The sequence below is a fragment of the Solea solea genome, chromosome 7 (genome assembly GCF_958295425.1).
Source record: "Solea solea chromosome 7, fSolSol10.1, whole genome shotgun sequence".
In the NCBI taxonomy this organism is placed as follows: domain Eukaryota; kingdom Metazoa; phylum Chordata; class Actinopteri; order Pleuronectiformes; family Soleidae; genus Solea; species Solea solea.
This window is the reverse complement of record NC_081140.1, coordinates 9125495-9145402: the sequence shown is the minus strand read 5'-3', so window position 1 is coordinate 9145402 and position 19908 is coordinate 9125495. Positions and strand designations below refer to the sequence as shown.

Here is a 19908-nt window from a genome sequence, read left to right as displayed (position 1 = left end):
TCTGCTTGACACACCAGCCGACAATGATGGTAACCACCTAGACAGCGGCACCGGTGAGCCCCAGGCATCATCTGCAGCCCACGGCTTCAAGAACACTGACGCAGCACAACTCCAGCATGACCAGAACAATGACCCTGTCCTCTCCAATGTCCAAGGGTGGATGGAATCGGGGCAGAGACCAAGGCCCTTTACTCACAGTGGTCCAGCAGTGGTCCAGCCCACCAAAGTGGTGTTTGACTAGCTTACTGCCGGTTTTCTGTTAGTGTGTATTGCACCATGAGTTGTACTCATGCCCTTAATGACCCACTTCCTATTCAAACATATTTTTCTCTGCTCATTATTGGTTACTGCAACTCAAGCCCACAATATTATAGAAATCTGTATCTTTATATATTTAGATATTTAAATGGTGCTGCGCTTAAGTTGTTTCATTATATTTTAAACATACATATAGCTGTAGCATTGTTCTCTTCTTCTTTGGTAGGCATGTGTCCTATGCCCTGAGTCCAGAATTGTACCGACAACACATAGTGGTCATTTTGCTCGTGATCACCATAAAGTATCTCATGCTCACGAGGAAGTATCTCGTGATCACCAGAAACATTAAAAAAAAATGTTTTCGATGTCCCTCTCTGTCTCTCTGGCAGACACAGAGAGAAAAGGGAAGAAAAGGAATTGGACTTGATATGACCTTTAGTTACTTCTTGGTGAAGTGAATGTGAGCAAAAACGTTTTATTTGGTGGACATAGTGTTGGCATAATGATGCGCTTCACAACAGCACCGCCTGGCTGTGGCTTGTGTTCAGCACATTGATATCATGACCGACTAGGTTGTGTTCAGGACATCTATGACTACTACCACACTGCAAATTAGACATTTTTACTGTATAGTTTTTGAGAAATTTCAAATTAAATGTTCCATATTGGCACTTTAACAGTGAAATGTCTTATTTACAGTATGATAGTCGTCATAGATGTCCTGAACACAACCTAGTCAATCTTATTTTGCTATTTTGCTGCTCAAAGTTGATCATTTATTCGATTAAAGGTGCAAATATGGGACTTTCAACTCAAAACTTCTCTAAAACTATACATTAAAAATTTTACTATCCAGTTCATAAGTAGACATCAATGTGCTGAACACAACTTTTTCATTCTTATTCAGAACTCTTAGAGAACTCTCTTTATATAGTTGCTCAAAGTCCAGTTATTAGGTCTCTGAAACATGGCTGTGATGATTTTCATTATTTTTCCAATTCAAAGATGTTCTTTCAAATGTGCACTCAGAGACATGGTTCTCTCAGTGTTTTTATTTTGAAAACCAAATGTTACTGTCATGACAAATCATCCATCCATCCATCTTCTACCGCTTTATCCTCCACATGAGGGTCATGGGGGATGCTGTGTCAATCTCAGATCAGTAAGGTTAAATAGTACTTTTCACAAGAGGCAGGTTTATTCCTAATAAGATAATTCACTCTCTTATCACCCTCCGTAACATATACTGTACTTCACACACTGGTATAGCGAAATGAGTTTATGATGGAGCAAGAGATAAGTTAATAATTCATTCAGATAATTATTCATTTTTGAATCTGTTTCCTCCACTGGTGGTACACGTACCACAGTCTGAGAACCATAGAGTTAAACGTTGAAAATGGGGGGCTGTCAATTTACATTAAATTTACAGTCTTTTAATAAATGACTTCTCCGTTGGTGCCCTTATAGCAACATGAGTGAGGTCCATAAGCACTCATTACAATAGGAAAACCAGTCGTTGCTGCAAATTAACTTTTTTAATTTGCCTGTTAATCCACCATCATATAAGGAAACCTAAGGTAAAGCTGTGGCAGACCAATTATTGCTCCTACTGTTTGTGTCAGCCAGTCCCCCTGGCAGTTGCCCGTTGCCAGAAACCCCAGTGTTGTCAGGAGGGGGACCAACAAGATGTCTTTTATTTCATGTTTGGCTGTCAGCTACTGCTCAACATTAAGGTTAAAATGTGGTAAAGATGAAAAATGTAGCAAATTATTTATAAACTATTTTCACCATGTCTTTGTGTAAATTGTTGGTGTATAGATACTGAAAGTGTAAAAGACCTATTCAGTTTCCATTCTTTTATTCATTACAATTTATTTATTATTCATCACAGTAGTCGACATTTAACATCAGCAATCATGAAGGAAGCATTATTCAAGTGCACAGATCCCCCCCCCCCCCCAAAAAAGGACAAGCTTCATATTGCCTTGGATTTACTTGTCATCTAGAAAACTCAGATCCAGTGATCACCACATACATAAATAGTTTGACCTGCAAAACACTAATAATGACATGGAGCTAAAGCAAATAAAACCACAGCAGGACAAAGACAAAGACAAAGAAGTTAGAGAGTGCAGTGAGTGTGATGTGCTCAGTTCCATTGGTCTCTGTGCTCTTGTCTCTTTGCTGTCTCTGCTGACCAAGCATGAGGTGGCAGCGCTTCATGTTTCCAGCTGTGTCCCACACCAGCAGCTCTGCCTGAGCAGAGCAGCAGCTGGATGTGTATCTCACCCACAGAGGCTGAGATGAGGCCCATTCTGACACGTTTAAAGGCAAGTCTCCTCTCTCTATTCTGGCCTTGTAGAGATGATGGTAGTGGCGCCCCATGCTGGTTGTCTGGTCCCTGTGTGCTTGGTGCTTATGGAGGCCAGACTGGGCTGTTCTTATGCTGTCCTCTGTGGGAGGAGGATTGAGATATAACGTCAGAGCACCTTCACCTCTCTGTAGCTGGAGGGCAGCGAGGCCAGAGCGCCCTCTGTCTGACACGACCAGAGACATACTCCAGTTAGACAGACTGCAAATAGAGGGACAGGTGAACTGTCCTCCTGCAGCAGAGCAGGATGGTGGCAGTGTATCAGGATCCTAAAACAAAATTTAGAGTAATGTAAGACTGACACAAAGGAGACCTTGATTCAGAAAGTAACAAAGAGAGGAGCTTATCTTATTAGTTTTCAGTTCATACTCACCAGAGGGACCACGGTCAACCGCATAATTTGAGTCTGCAGAGTCAAGAGCGCGAACAGTGAGGGTAAGAGTGACTGTTGCTCCGGCCTGAGCTGTCGCAGGAGTGTGAAGGTTCACCTGATCATGAAAGGACCCGTGTTCTGTAACATGGAACCTGAGGGATAATGAAAACAAAACTGAGGTGGAAATTCAGATTCTATATAAACGTGCCATATTAAATTCACTGAACCTTACATATAACCCTGAATAATTCAGAGCAGCTTTGTTTTGTATGGCAACTGCAAAGTTTAAATTGATGTTTATGTTACATTCTCCCTGTATTATAATTTACATTTAGGGAGCCTTTGTGACCTTTTTTAATTTATCAGACGTTCAGCATTCTCTTTTTAAGACCCGTGTTCATATTTTCACGGGCCCTAATTTGTTTGGTAAGTGTTTATCTAATTTTCTTGTAATTATTCTACGCCCATTTTTTGCATTCCCTTACAAAACATGAATTAAATGCTGAAAGATTATTTTACTCTCAAAATAAAACAGGCTTCATGACCCCCTTTTGAGCTTTGGGCCCCTTCGGTGGGGGTCATGCCCCCTTATTGTGGAATCTAAGGTTTAGATGACAGGAAGTGGCTGAAAAGATGGGATGCGGAGGAATTTAATAGGAAGACATAGACTGTTCATATGATGTTTTCTTTTTTGTTTGTCCAACCTGTGAGGTCCTCTATTATGAAGATATCCACAGTCGTCCTCCATGCTCAGACTGAAGAGTCGGGCCGGGCCGTGGTTCAGGATGCTGTAATCCACAACCGAGCTGTGGCCAGGTACCAGGCGAGGGACAGACAACACCTGCTGTTAAAAAGGCCAGGCTGTTTGTTTGTGCAGTTTTGGCGCCCCCGTGTGACCAGTTCATAGATACTGTTTAGTTTTAATCAGGCATGTTTATGGCCACCTAAAGCTAGGACCCATGCCTCTATTGGATGTTAAGAAAAACTGGATTTTGTTTAAGTTCTCCCTCTCAATTGTTAATCACTATGTGTGCGTGCATTACCAAGTAAGTGTCTTAATATAAATACTTATTTGTGATCATAGGTTGTTTATGTGTGTTATGAATGATGCTAATTGTCGTATTTTGAACTTACTTTATATTATAACCTCAGCTAATTTGCATAGCACAGAAGAGACACCTGCATGTCATATTTAGTTTATTTTCTGTCTGTATTTGTATTTGCAGAAACCACACATGTTCGAAGTAAACAAGTTAAAGACAAGTTGGACTGGTTATTGCTCAAATGGACAATATTATGTTCTAGCCGGACATACAACAGCGGTTATCTACCCCACAAAGTTTTTATACCAGCCAAAATAGTTTTCATGGTCCTTCGAGCCGGATGATAATTACTGCAGACAAGATGTCCACTCAAGAAGAAGAGCAAACCAGACCTAAATGCTCAATTCATCCTCCATCCTACTTAAAAGACTATGAGGTGAGACTTGAACATCACGAGAGAGAAATAGAACCATCTGAAGAAATAAAGTCAGGAAGTAAACAAGACTCTTCTGGAGACAGCTCATCAGAAGAAAGCATTGTTTCCTGTCCTGCTAACAAGTCTACTAGTTCACGCCGTTGCGGTCAGTCTACTAGTCCACGGCGCCACCGTGAATCTCCGAGTCCATGCCACCACCGTGAGTCCCAGAGTCCACGGCAACGCCGCTGTGAGTCTACTAGTCCACGCCGTCGCCGTGAGTCTACTAGTCCACGCTGCCACCGTGAATCTCCGAGTCCACGCCACCACCGTGAGTCCCAGAGTCCACGGCAACGCTGCTGTGAGTCTACTAGTCCACGCCGTCGCCGTGAGTCTATTAGTCCACGCCACCACCGTGTGTCCCAGAGTCCACGGGGACCCCGCCGTGAGTCTGCTAATTCACGCCGACGTCGTGTGTCACCCAGTCCACGCCAACAGCATCGTGAGTCTCCAAGTCCATGCCGCCACCGTGAGTCCCAGAGTCCACGGCAACGCCGCCGTGAGTCTCCGAGTCCACGGCGGCATCGTGAGTCTCCAAGACCACGCCACCACCGTGAGTCCCAGAGTCCACGGCAACGCCGCCGCGAGTCTCCAAGTCCACGCCGCCACCGTGAGTCTCCGAGTCCACGCCGCCACCGCGAGTCTCCGAGTCCACGCCACCGTCGTGAGTCTCCGAGTCCACGCCACCATCGTGAGTCTCCGAGTCCACGCCACCATCGTGAGTCTCCGAGTCCACGCCACCATCGTGAGTCTCTAAGTCCACGCCGCCACCGTGAGTCTCCGAGTCCACACCCGTCGTGAGTCTCCGAGTCCACGCCACCACCGTGAGTCTCCGAGTCCAGGGCGAGTCTCCGAGTCCAGGGCAACGCCGCCGTGAGTCTCCGAGTCCACGCCGCCACCGTGAGTCCTCACAACAGCGTCATAACAGACGTTATTATTCTTCTGACTACTATTACTACCAGACAGATGACCATAGAAGACCCATGTCCACCTACTCTGATGACAGACATTCAAATTACTATCAACATAATGATAGACCTGCCAACAGATATGAATCCCCTAGATACAGCCAACACCGTATGTTCTCACCATCCCGCAGTGAACGGACATATCGAGGGCCAACTCCAACTATTCCTTATTTTGTGAATGAAGATCCACGAGAGTTCACTCGTCTCAAGATTGCACTTGATAACCTTCTGCCACGGGATGCTACACAACAGTTTAAATATCAGATTCTACTGGATCATCTGAAACTGGAGGAGGCTCTACTAATTTTCTGAACCAGTGCACTAACTTTAAAATCCTCACAACGGAGCAAATAGATAACTGGATTTGTTCAAACCAGAGATGCTGGAGGTGTAGTTGCGAGCATTTATCATCACAATGCACTCTAAAGGCAAGATGTAAGAAATGCAAAGGAAAGCATTTAGAGGTGCTGCATGACGTAAACACAAGTCAAGGCTTTACCCCCACACCCAGCCGTCTAGTCTCTGCCGACAGCACCCCTGCAGTCAATTCTACAGCTGAAGCACTGTACGTGGACAGACCTACTAGCAGCAACAAAGTAAGTCATCATTCGAGTCATCCTGAAAAATGGTGACTCATCAGTCAATACCTACGCTGTGCTCGATGATGGATCGGAGCGCACCATTCTACTTTACAAGGCAGCTCAGGCTTTAGGACTCCATGGCAGCCCAGAGAACTTACATCTGCGCACTGTGCGACAAGACGCCTGTACTATTCATGGGGCATCTGTGTCATTCATGGTGTCCTCTGCTACCAGTCCCAATTACAACTACCAAATACAGCATGCTTTTACAGCTAAAGAGCTAGCTCTAGGAAGTCACTCCTATCCAGTAGCTGCTCTCAAAAGAAAATACCATCACCTCAGATACTTGCCCATCCCTGCCATTAATCATGCCCCACCACTGCTTCTAATAGGGGCCGACCATCCACACCTCATTCTCCCAACAGAGCCAGTCCGATGTGGTCCGCCAGATGGTCCGGCTGCAGTCAAGACGGAAATGGACTGGACCCAACAAGGCCCATCAAGGTACCTAATGCATTCTCTCCCCTCTTCACAATGCTTATTCACCACCGCTTAGGCGAGCTCAAGTCGATCTCTTCACTCACGTCGAACGTTTATGGCAGCAGGACATTTTGCCGTATCGTAGCGAGAAGGTTGTTACCAGGTCAAGAGAGGACTCAGAAGTGCTCAAGACATTGGCAGGGAAAACTGTAAGGGTCGAAGTGGATGGTGTTCAAAGATACGCCACACCACTGCTGTGGAAAGGGAACCTGCCTCAGCTGAAATCACCCAAAGAAGCTGTACTTCCCCATTTACGCAGTACAGAAAAAGGGTTCTCAAATGACACAGGCAAGACCACAGCTTACAAAGTTGAAATCAACAAGCTTCTCACCTCAGGATATGTCAAGAGGATCAAACCGGCTGAAGCTGATACCAGTCCAGGGTGGTACATTCCCCATCACATGGTAACCCACAATGGCAAGAACCGAGTAGTGTTCAACTGTTCATTCAAGTACAAAGGACTGTCATTGAACGAGCACCTGCTCCCTGGCCCTACACAAAGCTCAGGTCTTTTGGGAGTGTTGCTGCGATTCAGAGAGAATGTGGTGGCCATCAGTAGCGACATAAAGGGGATGTTCCACCAGGTACGTCTCTTGCCTGAAGACCAGCCGTACCTCAGGTTTCTCTGGCGGAATGCTAACACTGAATCTCCCGAAGTGTACCAGTGGTTAGTCCTGCCATTTGGAACGGTCTCAAGCCCCTGCTGTGCAACGTTCGCTTTGCAAACCCATGTGACAAACAACAGTCAGCCCAATGAAGACGTGCAAACAGCAGTTGAATGTTGCTTCTATGTGGACAACTGGCTGCAAAATCTGCCTTCAGTTGAACAGGCCAAGTCACTAGCCAGCAAGCTACGGGGTCTACTAGCAGAAGGTGGATTTGAACTCAGTGGGCAACCAGCCACCCCGAGGCGATTGAACACCTATCGATTGAGTGCACATCAGAGTGCAAAACTCTGGTTTACCCAGAACAGTCATGACCCACAAGAGTTGGCCCTAGGGCTCGTGTGGCATTGCCGTTCGGATACTTTGAGCTATAAACCGGCTCCTTCAGTCAGAGAGCAGCCAACAATGAGAGTTATATACAAAGTTCTCGCCAGTCAATTCGACCCATTAGGGTATATCAGCCCATATATCACCAGAGCCAAGATCTTGGTGCAGAAACTCTGGATGAAAAAACAGGGATGGGATGACCCTGACTTACCCAAGGACCTGCTCAAAGCGTGGACACGCTGGGAAGATGAACTTTCCCAGCTCACTGAGATCACCTTTCCCAGGTGCTACACTAACTTAAACTCCAACCCTTCCACCTGCAACAGGATAATTCACATCTTCAGTGATGCTTCAGAGCAAGCATATGGGTCAGTGAGCTACCTCTGCACAAGTTCTGAAGAAGGCGGTACACAAGTATCCTTCCTAGCAGCTAGATCACGTGTGGCCCCGAAAAAACAGCTTTAGATGCCCAGGCTAGAGCTTTGTGCTGCTCTAACTGGAGCTCAACTTGCGGCAGTGCTGAAGAAGGAGCTCACTCTCAAAATACACGACTACATCTATGCGACCGACTCCACAACAGTTCTTACTTGGCTCCAGTCAGAATCCTGTAAGTACAAAGTGTTTGTAGGAACCAGGATAGCGGAAATACAAGAGCTCACCAATCCCCAGTCATGGCGCTATGTGGACTCACAAAACAACCCGGCAGATGACATCACGCGTGGAAAGACTCTTGTTTACCTCAAAGAGAACAATCACTGGAGTCAAGGCCCAGAGTTCATAAGGCAACACCCATTAACGTGGCCAGTCAAACCAGATGCTGCAAGTAAGGACATTTCTGAGGTGATGAGAAGATCTGTATTCTGTGGACAGATTTCAAACAGCACAATTCCACCGGTGCCTGACCCACACCAGTTCAGTCATTTCCAAGAGTTGCTGGAGGCCATGGTGCATAATTTCCACGGGGCGGCCAAGGGAGTTGACAGCCCTTCAGCGGAAGATTTCCGTCAGGCTGAACTAGCTGCTCTCAGAAGGGCACAAAGTGACAGCTTCCTCATAGAAGTGGAACACCTGAAGGCTGGTAAACCTGTAAGCTCTGATAGTCGTCTCCTGAAACTATCGCCTGAGTGGGATCAAGAAAGGGAGCTGATAAGAGTTGGTGGTCGTCTCCGCCACTGTAACCTGAATCCAGATACCCTTCATCCAATCGTACTTGATCCAGCACATCACATCACTAAACTCATCATCAAGGCCTACGATGAGCAGTTACGCCATCCAGGACCTGAGCGAGTCTTTGCGGATATACGCAGGCGCTATTGGATTCTGAGAGGCCGGCAAGCGGTGCGCAAGCTTCAGCATGAATGTCCAGAATGTCAAAGATGGAGGGCTAAATCAGAGGTACCCAAAATGGCTGACCTGCCTCCAGCACACCTCAGACTCCACCATCCAGCATTCTTTTCCACTGGGATGGATTGTTTTGGCCCTCTAGAGGTCAAGGTGGGAAGAAGGACTGAGAAACGCTGGGGCATCCTGTTTAAATGTCTAACAACCAGGGCTGTGTACATTGACATCCTCAGTGGTCTCGACAGCGATGCCTTCTTGATGTCTTTGCGCAGACTCATTGCCAGGAGAGGCAAACCCCATGAAGTTTACTCCGATCAAGGCACATATTTCAAGGGAGGTAATACAGAGCTAAAGCAGGCCTACAGGGAACTAGCCCCCCTTCTCAAAACCCAGTTGGCCTCACAACAGATCGACTTTCACTTTAACCCTCCAAAGGCCCCACACTTTGGAGGAGTGTGGGAGAGGGAGATAAGATCCATAAAATCCGCCCTCTGTACCACTCTGGGAGTGCAAGTTGTCCCTGAAGAGGTGCTGAGAATGGTGCTAGTGGAGATAGAAGGAATATTGAATTCTAAACCTCTGGGTTATGTGTCATCGGATATCGCAGATCCAGATCCCATCACACCAAACACACTCTTGATGTGGCGGCATGATTCTGCTTTACCGCAGGTTGTGTATCCTGAATCCGACCTTCTGAGTAGAAAACGGTGGAGACATAGCCAGATCCTCAGTGACCAGTTTTGGAGACACTTCACACAGAACTACTTACCTGCTCTGCAAACTCGTAGCAAATGGACAGAGGACAAGGAAGATCTCAAGGTTGGAACTGTGGTCATGCTGGCCGATCCACAATCTCCAAGAGCCCTCTAGCCTGTCGGAACTGTCAAGAAAATACTACGGGGGAGTGATGACAAGGTCCGAGCTGCAGAGGTTCAAGTGAAGGACAAAATGTTCGTCAGACCATCAAATTACCTGCCAGTCGAGACGAAGATTCTCGACTGGCCTAATGAACACAAATCTGCTCCACAGATTTGGGGGCCGCTGTTAAAAAGGCCAGGCTGTTTCTGTTTGTGCAGTTTTGGCGCCCCCTTGTGACCAGTTCATAGATACTGTTTAGTTTTAATCAGGCATGTTTATGGCCACCTAAAGCTAGGACCCATGCCTCTATTGGATGTTAAGAAAAACGGGATTTTGTTCAAGTTCTCCCTCTCAATTGTTAATCACTATGTGTGCGTGCATTACCAAGTAAGTGTCTTAATATAAATACTTATTTGTGATCATAGGTTGTTTATGTGTGTTATGAATGATGCTAATTGTCGTATTTTGAACTTACTTTATATTATAACCTCAGCTAATTTGCATAGCACAGAAGAGACACCTGCATGTCATATTTAGTTTATTTTCTGTCTGTATTTGTATTTGCAGAAACCACACATGTTCGAAGTAAACACGTTAAAGACAAGTTGGACTGGTTATTGCTCAAATGGACAATATTATGTTCTAGCCGGACATACAGCAGCGGTTATCTACCCCACAAAGTTTTTATACCAGCCAAAATAGTTTTCACCTGCGGTGCAAAAACATGAGGATGTATGAAGAGAAAATCCACATATACACAGAGTGGTATGAAAAGGCGATAAATATGACCAAGTTTAGTTCTAAAACTAAAAGTTGACCAGTCAAATTTGTGAACCGCTACTTTTAGATTTGTTTGAGAGAAAAAAAGCAAAACTTTTTATTAGAGATTTTTCAATTCTTTAAGTTCATCATCACATGTACTTCTGAGTACCTGTATCTGAACATGAGTGGGCTGTACCATCTCTGTGGAAACCCTCTCCAGCTTCTTTCCTGTTGTGTCTCAACCTGTAAGTCGAACACAGAAGGGAACTCTGGGAACCGAGTCCACCCATCCCACCAGCTGGTCCACAGAATGAGATGATGAAGAAGAAGAGGAGGAGGAGGAGGAGGAATTCAGCTTCATCTTTGGAGGTTCTCCCCTTTAGCCCCCAAGAGTGTCACATGGCTGAAAGATGCCTCGTTGTCAGGAACCAGGCCTGTGACAGCCAGCACCAGAAAGGCAGGGACACCTGGGGAGATTTGAACAACATATCCGGTTTGATCCTTACAGTCACTGACACATCCATAGTTTTCTAACTTTAAATAAAAAATGCTTACCTGCGACAGGACTACCTTCCACTCTAGCCAGACCTGGGTGTGTGTCATTGCTTACAGTGGCAAAGTAATACAGGAAATCTATGCTGCTGTCACCTGATGGAGCAGATCAAATGACAAATTGTTTCTGACCACTCCGTAACAGTTAGGAGGGTTTATTGGCAGTGTGTTTTTTTTTTACCGATCACATTGAATGTCAGGTGTCCATCACTCTTGGCGTGGACTCTCCACTGGCCCGGCTGTATTGGAGGAAACATGTTGATGCGGTACAGACCCTCGAACTGCTCCAACTCTGCGAAGCGGCCGCTCTCGCCCAACAGAGACTGGCTTTTGTCTGACAAGAGATGCGTTAAATGTTTTCAATCTTTTACTGTGATTTTAACACTGCTGCTGCTTTAAATCATTCTATTTCTAACTCACTGTGTGTAATATCACACTGGAACAATGCGATGCAACAGCGTCTGTAGTTCCCAAATAAAAATAATAATAATAAAAATTATAATAATCACAATAAATCCATTTACTCCATTGCTACTGAGAGTGAAGCTGTGAATAATCTGAAAAGGTGGGACACAATTTTATTTATTTAAAGGCAGACAAAGAACGTCAGCGGGTTAGGGTTAGGGTTAACCAAGACTAACGTCACCAAGCCTGTGTTTAAGTATGAGTATGAAGTAAGTATGAATAAATTTGTCCGAGGTGTTTCTGAGACATTGTGAGACAAAGTGTGACATATTGTATTCGGTAGGAAGGAAGGACAGTTACCTGAAGGACTGGTCAGGATGCACTCTTTCAGGACGCCGATGATGTGTAACGTGACATTTTTTTACCGAGCTGTCAACTCTGAAGGAATGAGAGGACACAAGATCCTGGGCACTTTCCACATGCAGCAGGGTCACCTGCGGGAATGATGAAATGACCTTTATACTTTCCATGTCTGTGGTCAATGTGTGTTTCCAGTTTGAAAAGGGTTAAGAGTCTATAATGCAGACATGATGTATAAAATATGCAAGACAAATGTAATGTGAACGGTAGTGTTTTGGTTGACACAGACACATTTGCTCCGTCAAACTGAGAACAGTGTGGGCATTTCAGTTCAGTCAGGAAGACTAAAGTCAGTCATTATCTTATCCACTTTGACTGATTGGATTATTCATGCACATTCTTCATGCAAGTTTAATGCTCCATATTCGCTGTGGCATGTTTTTTTTTTCATATTTTGTAATTTTCTAATACTTTATTCCTTATTTGTTGTGTTCTTGTGAAGCATGTGCAGAGATGTCCTCATACGTCTCCTGATTTTGTACTTGTTCCCTTATTACAACTCCGGCAGTTTGCCCCGCCCCCTTCTCTGCCAGCCTGCCGGCCCTGATTACACACACCTGCTGACAATTAAGCCATGTGGACTTTAAAAACTCTCTGTTTCCCTGTTTCAGTGCCGGTGTGTTTTTGCCCATGCCTGATCACCAGAGCTCCTTGTCACAGCCACAGATGCCACAAGTTTTTGATCCTCTTTGTGAGCGACGCTTTCTTTTTGTAAGTTTTCTTATCATAGCCTGTTAGCTGATACCTTAGTTAAGATTTATAGCCCCTTTTGTTTTCCTCCTTGGGAGAGATTTCTGTTTGTTCATTTTCACAGCCTTTTAGGAACTCCAATCACTAAGATTGTGACTTACCTTTTATTAGTCAGATTGATTAGATCCAATCATTTAGATTGCGCTTTGTTTTTGACCTCGTCCTTTGTTAGTTAAAGATCGCCAATCAATAGGATTGTGCTTTAGAGTTAGTTTTCGTTTTGAAGTGTTTAGAGCTTTGTTTTCCTCCGTTTGGAGAGTTTTCTGTTTAAGTTTTACATGATAACCATAGTCTGAGTTTGTTTTCTCTTCGGAGTGATTTTTTTTTTCCGCGTTTATAGTTCCGCAACGTTTCTTTTGAAGAGCGTTGCGCTCTCCATTGGTTATAGTTTTTCATAGCCACACTTTGTTTTCACTCAGTAAAGAGGATCTGCCTTGTGTTTTGTTTCCGAGTGCCAATAAAGACAATTAAAAGGCCTCTGCGTCTGAGTCCTCTCTGATCCGTCTTGTCAGTAAGAAATAATCTTGAAATTGAAAACCTACCTTGCTCTGTTTCTCAAGGGCCAGTGCCTTCACTGTGTCAAACAAGTGCGCATCTTTAGGTGAGGCATCAGTGAAGACAAAGATCTCTGACAGAGGTGGACTGTGAGTGAGTGCCAACTGTAATCACACAGTAAAAATGGGAAATTACGTGAGATGCTTGCATGCTTTTGCATTTCAAACCTACCTGATACGTGCGTCTAAAGTTACCTGAATAGCAGAGAGACACATCTCTGGTAGTCTCCTCCTCCAAGCGCTATCAAGTTATTCATGTGCTCCATGAACTGGTTTGGGTCACTGGTCTCATACACTGGCCCTACAACTACAAAGTACAGTACAACAGAAGAGTTAGATGGGTGAAATGTAGGGCAAATTAGTTTCTCGGCTAAATTTAAAGGTCCCGTGTGAAGGGTTTAATTAAAGAAATTAAGTATAATTTATATTGTTAGTCTTTTGTGTATACTTGCTTTATAGAGGCGGCCATCTTGCCTCAATATGATTCACCAGCTTTAATGGAAAAGCCAAAACTTAATATGCAAACAGAACAATGCCCACATAAACCTGATGCATAGTCGAGGGAAGAAATAGTTGTGGAAGTGGAAGAGTGTTTACATTCTTTTAAATATGTAATGGCCACCGTAGTAACCTGAGTCCACCTCTTGTTGCTCTCGATCTCGGATGTAATTACTACTCACATTTAATTGTCCAGACCAAATTGAAGAGGCCCAGCATCCGATAGTTCCAAAATTATGAGAAAATAAATGCTCACGTTCATGTTCACATTTGTAACCGGCGTTGTTCAGTTCAGGGAACGCAAAATATATGAATGAAAATACCCTCACCTGGGTCATGGAAGGGTATGAGCAGTGGTGGGCGGTCAGGGCCAGCAGGGCCTTCTCTGCTGGCCCTGACAATATCAAAAAAGTATTTTTATTATTACTATTTTATTTTTTTTAATACTGACGTGTGTCGTCAGCCAATCAAAATTTGATGCATGGTGACAGAACGCCCCAGGCCTAGCGATGTGTCTGGCGCTAGCCCCCGCTGTTGTCATCAACGACGTTTGAACCTTTGGCAGGTTTTGAAGTAAGCTATGACCACTGCATTAACACCACTGATCCATCATGTTTCTGATCTCCTTTGTGTGCACTTTTCACGGCAATCGTTTGGAGAAAAGAAGGAAATTATTTCAAGAGGAAGACCTACACCGAAGAGGTACATCATTTACGGTAGTTTGAGTGTTAATGATAAATTGATAAAAAATTTTAGAAGTCTGGAGGACAAAACTGTTGATCATAAATATTACCGTGGACGTGTTCCGCCGCGTAACTGACGCCTATGCTTATGTGGAAGCTTGTTATTGTGTCTTGTGAAATTGCGTTTGCTGAGTGACATAACGCAAGATGTGGTGGTAATGATGCAGTAGCCTATAGATGCGCAGTGGTGTGCGTGTGCGCTATGGCGTGTTTTTTTTTACTGAAGGCCCTGACTGAAACCCCACGGTATGCTACTGGGTATGAGTAGAAAGGTGCCAGCCTGTCCAGGACTGTTGGCTTGGCTCTGGATGATGGAATGCGCCCGGAGGCGAGCAGCGGTGATCTCCTCAAACATGCTGCCGGTGGTGTCGATTACAAACACCAAAGCTGGTGCCTGCTTCACACTGAATAGTCTATCAGAGGAAGTGTGGAGAGAGAAAATGAACATTTGTTTAGCTGAAAATGAATGAAAATTCTAATTAATCACTCAGACAGTGATAACTAACTGGAGGAAAGATGTGTGGCCCACAGTGTCTCTGAGGTCTCGCAGTACACTCAGAGTGGCCTCAGTAGCCAAAGTGGCAGCTTCCACATGGAGGTAATAGTGAGGTGAGAAGAGAGGTGAGGTGCTGTCTTTGTTGATGCCGCCTTTGGCTTCCATATAGCGGCTACTGTCCAGAATACCTCCGTGACTACATTTACCTGAAAAGGAAAAATGCCATTGCTACTCAGAAAATGCTTTTTAATAGAATTGACTCTGTAACTGTGGGCTGTTGAAGCTGTTTGATCATCATACCCCGAGGTTTAGGAGGGGAAGTGCTGAAGTAGCCAGTGGTGAGCAGCTGGGAGTGTTGCTGACTGTTTGTCAGTCTTGGCAAGAGGTTGTTTCGACAGGTGGCGCTGAAGCATTCCATACAGAGTGTCCGCTGTGGACGGAAACAGTGAGGGTGACGTTTATCATGGCACTTAAACTGTATGTCATGTTTGCTTAAGTTTTCACACTTTTGGATTGAATTATTTATCATAGTGAGTGTATTGTTCATATTATTGTATGTATGAATGTTTTGGTGCCAAATAAATTTACCAGGGTGGTGGAAGGCATTGAAGGCGCCAGGGTGTTATGTGATGTGTGTATGCTTGAGCAGGACAGCACTGTAATGCATAATATAAATTTTGAGAAAAATAATCCAAAGAACGTAAACTGCGATTGTTTAAAAACTGTAATATGTATCAAAATGTCGACTTAGGTCAGAAAAGTGCCAAGTCTTGTGACTCGTTTAAAGTAACAATCATGTTTCTGCGTTAAAGTATGACGACACCTCCACCTCTTGTTTGTAGCGAAAATGTGCAGGGCTTGAGGTGGACAATCTCTGATGTCAGCGACAACTGTTGCGAGCAAGGCTTTGTCTTCGCTGCCGAGTGGATCCTTCTTTGGCTTAACTCGAATCCTGTTCAGCAGTTCTGCGAACGCTAGGTCGTCTTTCTGGCGCATGATCTCTGTCAGATTGACCATCTGAAAGTAATCTTTCCAGAGATCCAACACAGTCTCCTCGTAGACACAGAGTGGTTTGGCTTTACCAGGGGGTGGCAACTGGTAAAAGTCTCCTACTGCCAGAACAGACATCCCTCCGAATGGTTTCCTGTGTCTCCAGTGGACGTAGGCAAAGAGCCATTGAAACCATTGAGATTTCGTCGATGATCAGAATCTCTGCATTCGCCAGTGTTGCTCTCACTTCGTCTAGTGCATTTCCAAGGCCCTGATATGGCGGTTTCAGATCCCTTGGCAGTTTCAAAATGGATTGTAACATTTTCCCCAAGATGTTGAAAGCTGCAGTTCCGGTAAATGCTGTGAGAAACACAGTGGGCTGGGACATGTCGGCGAAGTCCCGGATTTTGGGGAGCTGGCCCAGGATTTTGGTCGCTTCCTGATATATGGACTTGATGACATGAGATTTGCCACAGCCAGCTCCGCCAGAGACGAGGTAGAAAAACTGTTCGGGATCGTGACCCCACACACGTTGAAGGCACCATTCACGCACAGTGTAGAATATGGATGCTTGTGTTTCGTTGAGGCTTTGGTACATTTTTCTTACAAAGTCTGGGCTTAACTTTGGTGCAACTATTCCCGGGATGCCTGCGCTGCTCTTGGGTCGACGTGGTAGTCGGGAACCCCATCTTCATCCTCGTCGTCACTGGGATCTGTGCGTTGTCGCTGCTCAAAACATTCCATGCGATCCACTTCAGCCTCTGGTGCAAAGGTGTTCCACGCGTTGAGAGTTGGGCCCATCTGTTGCATCTTCTCCAGGGCACTGTTCACTTGCCTGCCATAGCCTTCATATCGCTTCTTGTTGTTGTCCACGATACGCTTGACTTCGAGATCCCATTTGCGGCCACTTTTGTAAAAGTGCTCGTATGTTGGACATGTCTCGTTGGTCAGATCTTTGTCTGATCTGTGTGGAAAATACAGTTTGCGCAGGCGTCGGTAATACTTCTTGGGTTGTTTCTTCTCTGAGAAGCGAGGGAATCTGTTGACTGCACATTTCCCATTTGTCATCAGTCTGGACAAAGACAACACTACTTTTTCAGAGGCAAGCTGCATGTCCGTGCCACAGCCTCTTGAGCGCTGACCTCTCGGTGTTTAGCGTACGTATGAATGGTTTCTGCTGTGAACTTGAACCTCAGAAACTATTTTGTGCAGCTCAGGGTCTGTGTCTGGGTTGGGCTTCTCACATGATATGTACCAATCGACCTCCTCTTCCAAACATTCTCCCAACACGGGTGCATCTTTGATCCAGACCAGCATATGAATGTGTGGGCTTCCTCTGGCTTGAAACTCCACACAGTAAAAAAAATCCTTCACTTCACCGATGGATTGAGCAGGAGACATGATGAGACTCGTCATGAGCGCATAAACTCTCTTCTCAAACATGCGCGTGACAGGATTACTCCGTAGAATGTCACACTTGGCATTCCAGTCGAGCTATGAAAAATTGACTTCCTCACCTTGTTGAGCTTTAATCCCCTCTATGACTTCAGGCCTCATTTCGGAAATGTTAGGAAAAATGTAGGCTTTCCCAACTGTCTGGCCATAGCGTGAAGATCCTTCAGCGTTTTGTTCCAATATGCTGGAGTTCCTCTCAGGGGCTGCATGATGCGTGTGACGTCCTGATTTTGGATGAGTTTTTCCACCTCATTTTTGTCCTGAAGCATTCGGTTGGAAATTCGGCGACGGTCTTTTGACTTAATTTTACCTTTACGCATTTGGATTGACATGCTGCTGTTGGCCAAATGTGTTTCTGTGACAAACTGGACAAAGAAAAGGTAACTTTGGTCACTTGCAAATCGGGCATCTGCAGAGAAGAGTCTGGCGTTAAAGTACATACTTGGTGACAGTTTGATCAGTCTGATTTCATCTAACGTGTTTGGTCCAGTTGGGAACTGCACAGGAAATGCCATGGATTCAAGTTTTGGTATGGAAAAAAAGCCTACAGGTTTGTTGCCTTGGGCGGGTGCAATGCTGAATATTCCACAACCATAGGACAATATTTCCTGTGCTATATCAGGGGGCTGCATGCAAGTGTCCAGGGCCAAGCCAGGTCTGAGCTGGTCCTGTTCACCTGTTGTGGAAGTGGGTGCAACGGCTTCCATGTCTCCCTCTGCAGAATTGCTCTGCTGGGGCTGTGCAGCATTTTCAGACTGATCCACCTGTTCTGTGTCCTCTTCTTCATGGTCATCTTGGAGACTTTCAAAAGTTGCACTCTCATCTATTTTGATGTTGCGATATTCAGAGTGTGTCTCTTTCAGTGTTGCTAGTCCAGCTAGCACATTCTTCATGTTGACTGTGTAGAAGAATTGATGACCTTTGTACTTGATGTGTCTCTTCAGCTTTACTTGCAGAAGCTGGGCTTCAGTGTTGGGTCTTGGGAGACAGTTTACGGTTGACTCCACCTCTGATGCCACACAAACAACAGCACCGCGTACTGCTCTTTGCTGTCCTTTGGGCAAAGCAACGATCTTTGCAAAAGGCAGAATTTTGGCAATCAACTGCCTTTCAAGCACATTTAGCTCAGCTAGCTCTAGGGGGATGGGTGCTAACTCCAGCTTGTTTGCTACTGCGAGGGATGGCATCTGTCCTCTTGTCAGGTGACTGTCACAAGTGGGGCAGATCCACTCCTGCAGTCTCTCCTTTGGAATAGTACAAGAAGCTGAGCATTCGCCGTCACAAACGTGAACATACTTTCCGGTCAAGCAAGCAGATGCCACACGGGTGTTTTTGACATATTTGGATCTGTTGCACTGCTTCACTTGGTTAGGAAAGAGCAGCCGGTGGCAGACTGTGCAGACACATGTGGGTCCCTGGTGAATGGTTTCACGAAATGCTAATATGGCCGATTCCATCACAGGGTCGACAACAGGCTTTGAAGTTTTCTGCTGGTGACTTCTGAAGAGCTTGTATTTTGCTTTTATTTTCAGTGCACGCTGCAACCTGTAATGCATTTGAAAGGTTGCATTTGAAGCCAACTTGTTTCTTCTGTGTTGGGCACAGCTCCGTATATGGTGCAGTCTGAAGTCTGGGTCACTGTGATATCTGGTGTAAACAGTTGTCATCTTTTTCAGCCTGTACTTCTGGTCACGTGCATACTTTGTTCTGTATACTTTCTTGCTCTCGCTGACATCAGGATTGGATTTGTATCTCTGGGCCACGTTTTTTGTGTCTGCTCTGAAAATCAGGATCTCTGTATCTATGAGCCATATATTTCTTCTGTGTGCTCTGAAAATCAGGATCCACTATGTATCTTCGGACCATGTTTTCTTTCTTTTTGTCTTGAACATGAGGCTTGGCATAATACCTCCTGTATGACAACAGTCTCCTTTGTGGTAGTGACGGTCTTCCACACACTTGGTTTTCATAGCTTGCTTTTTTTTCACCCGAAATTCTGGGCAGGTGGCATATTTGTTTTTTTTTTTACTTTGAAGCTTTCTTTTCCGAGCTGTGGACTTTTGAGGTTGTGCTTGTTCCTCTTTGCATGCTCTGCGTGTAGCTTTTTGTCGCAGTACTTAGTTTGGAGATACTTGGTGCTGCCTTTGATGTTTTGTTTTCGACATGTGACACATTAACATATGTGTTTTCTGGCTGTTCTTGACATGTGCTGCTCTCTTGGTCGTGGTCCTCCACACACATTTTGGGTGCAGGTTGAGGTGAGTCCTCCACATTGCTCTCTGTGACATCTGCTGTCACGTTGCTTTGTGGGGGTGGTGGTGAGGACACTGCTCTTTCAAAAGAAAGCACAAACTCGTAGCTGGCATAGGCACTGCACTCTCTAAAAAGCTTGTGTATGTGGTTAATCAGATCATGGAGGTGAGTGAATGTCAGCATAATTGCTTTGCCATTTGGGGAAGGCAAACCTCGTGCACTCCTCG

General features: G+C 45.1%; 1 pseudogene; it reads right to left on the bottom strand.

Annotated features, from left to right (window-relative positions):
* Positions 1–2337: 2337 nt before the first annotated feature.
* On the bottom strand, positions 2338–16106 carry LOC131462890 (von Willebrand factor A domain-containing protein 7-like; annotated as a pseudogene).
* Between the last annotated feature and the right edge of the window lie 3802 nt (positions 16107–19908).